This window comes from Clinocottus analis, unplaced genomic scaffold (assembly GCF_023055335.1).
Source record: "Clinocottus analis isolate CAN_PGR_092001 unplaced genomic scaffold, fCliAna1.0.p SCAF_30, whole genome shotgun sequence".
NCBI classification, from domain to species: domain Eukaryota; kingdom Metazoa; phylum Chordata; class Actinopteri; order Perciformes; family Cottidae; genus Clinocottus; species Clinocottus analis.
Genome location: NW_027176043.1, coordinates 1,956,663 through 1,963,122, shown reverse-complemented (window position 1 = coordinate 1,963,122; position 6,460 = coordinate 1,956,663).

The following is a 6,460-nucleotide window of genomic DNA, read 5'->3' as shown; positions in this document are numbered from 1 at the left end:
GTCTACTTAGTTACCAGGAGGAAGTGCATTTTCATTCGCTGAAAGCCAGCGACAACCTCCGTCTCTGAAAAGAGAAGCCAATGCATAAAGAACCTGCATTCTCTCTCCTGACCACCAGGGGGCGACTCCTCTGGTTGTATAGAAGTCTATGCTTCATGTGTTGAAGCTGCATTCTCTCTCCTGACCACCAGAGGGCGACTCCTCTGGTTGTATAGAAGTCTATGCTTCATGTGTTAAAGCTGCATTCTCTCTCCTGACCACCAGGGGGCGACTCCTCTGGTTGTATAGAAGTCTATGCTTCATGTGTTAAAGCTGCATTCTCTCTCCTGACCACCAGGGGGCGACTCCTCTGGTTGTATAGAAGTCTATGCTTCATGTGTTGAAGCTGCATTCTCTCTCCTGACCACCAGGGGGCGACTCCTCTGGTTGTATAGAAGTCTATATAAGTGACTCTACTTCTCTCTTGATGTATTCCCTCAGTAAACATTGTAAACATGAGTTTATGTCTCAATCTCTAGTTTCTAGACTTCTTCTATACAGCATGATGTTTATTTATGCTCATTTAGAGTCAAACAGACCATAAAGCAGGGGGCGCTTTAGAGGCGGGGCTACAAAGTGATTGACATGTTGCTGCCAGGCCATCTCTCCCACAGCGTCTTGTAAAAGACACACTAAGACAGCTGGTAATGGTTCCGGTGAGACATTTTGTTTTAAACCTGTTTTCCCCTAAATTAGAATCTGCAGTTAAAGTAAATCACAGATAACTATGCTAGTAACTATTAGCAGCTTGGCGCTGCTCCTCCCCTTTGTCCAAATATGGGGCCTTCGAGAAAACACAAAAAGGTGTCATATTGCTACTGAAATATCAAGTAAGCATGTGCTCCAGCATTTAGACGGGTCCTAAAGCGCGTGAGCTCTGGTGCAGACGTGCAGCCTGACAGCTTCACGGCCTCCGCTCGCTGCTAATCAGAGCTGACTGCACGCCGCGCGCCGCGGCGCTCACCGCTAACCAGAGCTGGACTCTGCAAACACACTGAGCCGCCGCCACACTGAGCGGGACAGACGCGTCTGTAATGCAGCTCCAGGTCATCGGAAGACTGGGAATAACATTTTCCATTCAAGCAAATGTGTTTCGGGGCGAGGGACAAAGCTCCAAGATGATATCCAGCGTCTGTCTGACTCCAGCACAAATACCCTGATTTTCACATTTCTTTATGGCTTCAATGTTAAATGGACTTTTGCTACATTTATTCCATTATTCTTGTTAAATAAAACCATTAAATCCACAACAAACAGGTTCGTCAAACTGCACCTCAACATGTTAGGTGATGTCACTTCTGAGGCAGTAATAAACTGCATACCAGCGTGGGATGTTGAGATATTGCTGTAAAGCACTGCTGGAAGGAATATTCAGATTATTTATTAAAGTAAAAGGACTAAAACCAAATTGTGGAAAGACTTTGTTTAAAGTCCTGCGTTGAAAACCATATAACCTAAAGTATTATGAGCAAAAAGTACTGAGAGTGAAAGTATCCATCGTGCAGTAAAATGTTCCTTCTCAGAGTTATTATATATTAATACATCTAATTTCTCTGGGTGAGTTATGTATATTTTCCTGTCAGATGTAGTGCTATGGAAGTATAAAGTAGCAGAAAATGGAAATATCAAAGCATACCTCTTCTTCATAATTGTATTTATTTACTTTATTATCAATGAAACACCATCCTGCCAGATGGAATATGTTTATCAGCCTGATTAAAGCACTTTTGTGTTGATATAATTATGCTAAATTAACACAACATCGACAAGGAAACTTTGTTTATATTCCGTTAATTTGCAGCTGTTTAGAATAATATATTCTTTGCTGTGAACATCCTCGCTCCATAGCGAGGCTGCACGTGTCTGTGTGCTGCTGCCGGTGCAGAGGGAGCGCAGCAGCAGATATTGATCAATGCACCGCCGCGTGTTGATGCACGTGAGCACCAGAACGTTCTGCTCGTCCGGCTCGGCTGGAGAGCGAGGCCACGGCCTCCTGATGCGACTCTACCAAACAGATTAGAGCCGGGCCCGACACACAACCACGAGCACACACCATCCCTATTAGTGCCTCGTATGCACAGCGGTGATTTATGAAGTGCTTCGCTGCGCAGCACCAGTGAGATGCACAAAGCCCACAGACACAGTCATTCATCTCTTTCTCAGCAGCAGCAAATTTCTATATCACAAACTTAATGCAACTGGCTTTTTTTTCTTCTTCTCAAAACCATTACTTCTGTGACCTTTTTATGCAGTTCCCAGCACTTGGAAAAACAAAGGCGGAGTCCAAGAAAAATTAGGTATTGAGTTAACTGTTGGAGTAGATAAATCTCTGCTCCATTTGCAAGCTTTTAAAAGAGAAGAGGTTTTTTTTTTTTTTCCTCCTTTCTGTGGGCGAGCTGCTCTTACGTAAGCGAGCTGACGACGCGGAGGCCTAATTTATTCACTGCCATACACTTCCACATCTTACAGTATCAGAGCCGGCTGTGTGTGAGTGTGTGTGTGTGTGTGTGTGTGGGCGGGTGAAGCCTCTGAACGATGCTGTTAGTGTTCGGGGGTCTGGAGAGTTTTAGCCGTCATGGATCTGGCGGCCGGACTGACAGCTCTTGGGTGGATTCGCCGCTCTAAAGATAGACAGGGGTGTTGGCTGCTTGTGGTCCAGAAACATTTCGCAAAGCGCTCTCCCTCGCCGCGGACGTTTCGCCGTCATAAACGAAAGCTAAGACAAATAACGCATATTTTTACGAATGTAAACTTCCTCCTATGTTATTACCATACTTCCCCGGGATGACGCGCGGTTTGAAGTTTGTTCTTGTTTTTTTCGACTATCTTTTTTGGCCCCCGGGTCTTTCCAGAGAGCCGCGAGGCCGCATTAGGGGCAGCACGGATACAGCGATACGCAGAGAGGCATGTACAAATACACGCTGCCACCACAGCCGTTTAAATAGCCCACATGTGGCGGCAGCATATGGAGCGCTGCTCGCTCCCTCACCACCTCCACAGAGATTTATGGAATTACAAGTGCTTTGTGATCGTGTCTCTGTGTTACAAAGGACTTTACAACTTCATGCCGAACTTATTACAAACTTTATTTTGAACTGTGATATGTCATAAACGTCGTAACAAGTCTTTCCCCCTCAACAGAACCATGAGCACAAAGACCACCTGTCTCCTGTTTGAGGATCCTCTGAAGAACATGATGAGGAACATACTGCGAGGCATTCACTGTCTTGTTCTCACAGTAAAACGTGGGCGTCAATAAAAGATTCATCACTCCAATGCGTCTTCACTCAAACAATTTGTTAATGAACACCTTGAGTTGTGGTTTTTAGATTTAAATTCAACATCTTTTTCTGTTGGTCTTGTTCCATACGGCATGTCCTGGTGTTTGTTCCTGTAACGTGTGCACCTGTGTGTCTGTTGTGCACTGTGCAGCTCGTCTGTTGTTGTCTGTGTGTGTCTGTTGTTGTCTATGGTGACAAATGAGTTGACAAAGTTATCCATCCATCCATCCATCCATCCATCTATCTATCTATCTGGGGGCTAATGTAAGCTAATACGAGCTAACTTTGATAGCGGCCTGATCTCACAGAAATACGTGAAATGACCACGAGCTCTGAACGGCGCAGCAGGTGGAGGATGCACGTAATGTGTGATCATGCAAATAGAAAACATGTGTTGTGACTTCTCAGGTTCAGAAGAAAAACAACCTTCACCCAGGAGACCGGTGTTCAAGTCCTGTATGGGGCCCGGTAAGTGAGGAGTTTTTAAAATAATTTTGATTAAATAAGAGGTTACATAAAAAACCTTTGACACAAGTCATAATGTAAACACTAATTGTGTTGCCCAGTGACATTGTTACCGTGTGCAGCGCTGTGTTGAAGGACCAGTGTGTAGGATGTGGTGGCCTCTACTGGTCCGCTGGCCGCTAGAAGGAACCTGCAGATGCTCCACTTCAAAGCGTTCTCCGGGTCTTTTGCATAAAGTCTGGAATATGCTGAAATAATATTAGGCTGACGGGTCCAATAGTGTGCAGGATGGTCACGTTTCCTCCACACTGAGCTCCTTTGGCCCCTGGATGGTGCTAAATCCTTCAAGGCACAATTAACTAACGAGGGAATTGATCTTTACTGTCCAGTAGATTGCAGTAAATCATAACCAGTATTCACGCAGAATGGACCACGTTGTTCCAAAGTTCTCCTTTTATTTCAAGGTATTCTTGGCAAACTGCAACTCCCACCATCGGAGGGATCTCCAGAGATTTCCTGGTCCCAGGAACGGTATAGAGACGTCCTCACAATGCACGTGCACGCCCCTCAGACGTGCACTCTGCCCAGCAGCGTGGCAGCGCGGCTCTGCAAACACTGAAGTGTAAGGATCCTTTTATTGGCAGAGTTAGCGCCCACGAAAGCTCTTAACTACCGTAATGTTCACTCTGACCAGCCGTGTAATTACACTGCCTGTCACCACACAAATCACAGCACACCCGTCATCCGCTGACTTCAATTAGCCGCCCCCCCATCCCCCCATGCCCCCACCCCCCTCCTCCAGCACCCCCACCCGGCTGCCTCAAAACCACAGAGGAGCCTTAAATCTGAGGAGGAGCTGGAGTGCAGGTCAAAGCCGGCCGCTGCCAGGGTTCCCTGGTCTGGAGGTGGAGGAGGTGATCGTAAAGCCCCGACAAGCCTCCAAGGGGACGAGACCCCGCTGTAAAAACACCACGGCAACGCTGCATCCACACACGGACCAGAACCAGAGGCCCGTTAACACGCTGCAGCTTACTGCGATCACGACAAGCGGAGGATACTTTCAATCCCTGCTCTGCTCTGCTGTTGTTTAACTTGAAAGTGCAGAGATCAGTAATTTAACACTGCAAACATCACGTCTGCTCTGTGCCGTCAAAGTCACCGCCGGAGGTTGAAATGTGAACATTGATGAGAAAAGTCTGTTCAACATTACTGCAGTAATATAAAAACAAGTTTGACAGGGTTGTTAATGCCCACACCGCAGGAAACGATGAGCTTTTTACACACTAATATAAGTACTTTTAAGCTACACATGAAGGTGTATTTAATGTATTGTCTGTACATCCTTTAACTGTAAGAAAATACCATGAATGCATTTCAATGAATGTAAAAAAAACATGGATGCTTTCTGGTTTGGTATGTTTTTTTTGCTCGTCATCCATTCAAATTCCCTTAATATAACATGATGCACTATAATTTATCCATTACCTTAAATCTAAACCTTGAATATGAAGACCTGTCTCTCAAATATCATTTGCTCCTAAACTTATTTCAACTAAAATGCAACCTTTAAACGTCAGCAAACACTTCCATCAGGATGAAGGTGTGAGTGAGTGAATTAAAGAGCCAGTGAGAAGCATTTATATTCATAACTATGTATTTATTAATGTATAATCAGCTGAAACTAAGACCTGTCGGCTCAGCCTCTCATATCTACGTCGGGAGCTGGTCCTCTTCATGGAGTCCTCCATCTTGCACCGCCATGTTTCTACAGGAGCCCAGAAGGGACAAAGCAGACACTGGCTCCAGAGAGAGACTTCCTGTTCTCTTGTTCCCTGAAGGCCACCGTAGTTCTCCAACTGGCTGCAACGCTGTGGGAAATGTGTAAAAGCATGGGACCGACACTCAGCGTCTGAATGCCGTTGCTCTTAAAGTGATGTTATTATGGTATGGATGGCCGAGTTCAGCACTTGACGGCTCACGTTACAGCAGTGTTGGAAAGGGAGGATGAGCTGAGAGGGCGGTGCAGCTGGTTGCAATCTGCCACCACACGATGCCCCCGAACCCGACACACAACACACGGCATGTGGGAGATGAGTTCATTATGCAGCTGCAGGTTTTATCAGCTTCAGTGTGTTTGGTGCTGACGCAGCGGTTTCAAGACATACAAACCTTGCAGTGCTCCAAGTGACGGTTAATTAAAACTGTCTACGCTAACGTCCAGGAGGTTTACCCCCAAAGATACAGGCCCCTCCCCCCAAAACACACTTTGCAGCGCTGGTCCCTGGGGGTCTTATAAACGGCGTTCTGTGAATCGCAGGAAAGTATTAAAAGAACAGATGTCGACTGTGTTACAGTAAAATTAGACCGCAGTTAACATGACAAACTGACGGTATGTGACACTGGCAGTGAATGAGGAGGTGGCTCAGCTCCTCCATGATGCTTTGTGGTTTTATAGTACGACTTGTATTCTGGAGGTCTCTCAGCCTCGCCCCGCTCTGCTCGGGGGGTATAATGTGTTTGCTGTGGTGGGCTCAAGCCAAGGCAAACACACATGAATAATCTAGATGAAGTATACCTATCAAAACACGTGTCCGCCTCACCCGCCCTGCACGCTGCGCACCGCAGACTGGGGCAATTGTGGTTTCTTCAATTGGCCGGTGATGGAGAGCGGAGTG